The sequence below is a fragment of the Tachyglossus aculeatus genome, chromosome 2 (genome assembly GCF_015852505.1).
Source record: "Tachyglossus aculeatus isolate mTacAcu1 chromosome 2, mTacAcu1.pri, whole genome shotgun sequence".
Lineage (NCBI taxonomy): Eukaryota > Metazoa > Chordata > Mammalia > Monotremata > Tachyglossidae > Tachyglossus > Tachyglossus aculeatus.
The window spans coordinates 163,189,842-163,192,006 of record NC_052067.1 but is presented as its reverse complement, the minus strand read 5'-3'; positions in this window follow the sequence as shown (position 1 = coordinate 163,192,006).

Below are 2,165 nucleotides of genomic sequence, written 5' to 3'. Positions count from 1 at the left end.
ACTCCACCTAGCACCTGCACTGCACTTATGAGCATATTTATATCCAGTTGCTTCTTCCTACCAGGAATTTATTTCAGTGCCATCCCCCATGCTAGATTGTAAACTCCTTGAGGGCATGAATCATGAATAATAATAGTAATAATAATAATAATAATAACAACAACAATAATTATGATATTAGTATTTGTTAAGCATTTACTGTGTGCCAAGGGCTAGCATCCCCTCTCAGGGTCACACCTGGAGAGTTTCCAGTCCTCTACTATTCTCGACTACAGGAGGGAGAGTCATTAATCCCCATTTTACAGAGGGGAAAACTGAGGCACAGATAAGTCAAGTGACTTAAATGAGGTCACAAACTGCTCTACCTCCTTCCCCTCCCCACAGCACCTGTATATATGTTTGTACAGATTTATTACTCTATTTATTTTACTTGTTCATATTTACTATTCTATTTATTTTTTTAACGATGTGCATCTAGCTTTATTTCTATATATTCTGATGACTTGACACCTGTCCACATGTTTTGTTTTGTTGCCTGTCTGCCCCTTCTAGACTGTGAGCCCGTTGTTGGGTAGGGACCGTCTCTATATGTTGCCAACTTGTACTTCCCAAGCGCTTAGTACAGTGCTCTGCACACAGTAAGTGCTCAATAAATATGATTGAATGAATGAATGGATGAATAGAACTCAGATCCTGGGCTCTTTCCAAGAGGTTACACTGAAGCCCGGCACTAAGCTCTACACATTGAAAGCCCTCCAAAAATACCACTGATTGACTGATTGTTGATTGTTTAATTGATTGATTGTTCACTGTCTTGACAATATTTGTTTCATAATTGTATATCTGCAAACAAAATTACTTCAAATGTTAGGGCTAAAAATTTTAGAAATATTTATTCCCTGCTCCCTCAGCCCAAAGCACTTATGTCTGTATCCGTGCTTTATTTATTTCTATTAATGTCTGTCTCCCCCTCTAGACTGTGAGCTCGCTTTTGGCAGGGAACATTTCTACCAACTCTGTTGTACTGTACTCTCCCAAGTGCTTAGTACAGTGCTCTGTACAAAGTAAGCACTCAAGAAATACAATTGATTGATTAGTTGATTGATTAGATCCTTAAACTGATGTTAGCTCCTTCAGTATATCCTTTATAAGGTAATGGCAGATATTCACATTACTAAATCAAGCAATCAGTGGCATTTATTACGAACTTGCCAGGTGCAGAGCACTGTATTGAGCACTTGGGAGAGTACAATGGAACAGAATTGGAGAAGCAGCATGAGCACGGATTTGGGAGTCAAGGTCGTGGGTTCTATTCCTGCCTCCGCCACTTATCAGCTGCGTGACTTTGAGCAAGTCACTTAACTTCTCTGTGCCTCAGTTACCTCTTCTATAAAATGGGGATTAAGTCTGTGAGCCCCACATGGGACAACCTGATTACTTTGTATCTACCCCAGTGCTTAGAACAGTGCTTGGCACATAATAAGCACTTAAACACCATCATCATCATCATCATCACATTCCCTGCCCCCAAGGAGTTTCCAATCTAGAGGAGCCTGAAGATATTACTAAAGCTGAACCCTTTCAGGGAGACATTCATCATGCAATGGGAGAAAAGATTAAATTAAGAAAAATAAATTTTAGATGAAACACCAGAAATGCTTTCTGACAGTGACAGCTACTAGGCAGTGCAAATGATAGTCCAGCGGAAATGGTGGAAACGATGTACTCTGAGCTGTTAGAAATAAATCAAATAAGACCTTGGAAATACAAAACTATTACGTCCCAAAGGGGAATAAACTATATGAGCTAATAAATCTTTTCTTTGGTAATGACCCCAAATATAGAGGCTGATACAAGGCTTGCAGAGAATTAATACCATGTTCTCCATTTACACTGAAATGTAGGCTTTACACAAAACCATTACCTCGTGCCTTTGCATAACTTCTGCAATGGAACAAAGACCTACTTACACAGATAACAGTTCAATCCTGCATAAATACAGATGCATCGGGGTAAAAAAAATGTCGCTGTGGCATTTTCCTGCTTAAGAACCTCATTAATCATGAGCTGGGTTTCATTTAGTGATGCCTCGCATTGTTGCAATACTGGCTGTCTTGTGGGCTGTGGGGTATGAAGAAAATTGATCTTAACTCTTGACATAGCCT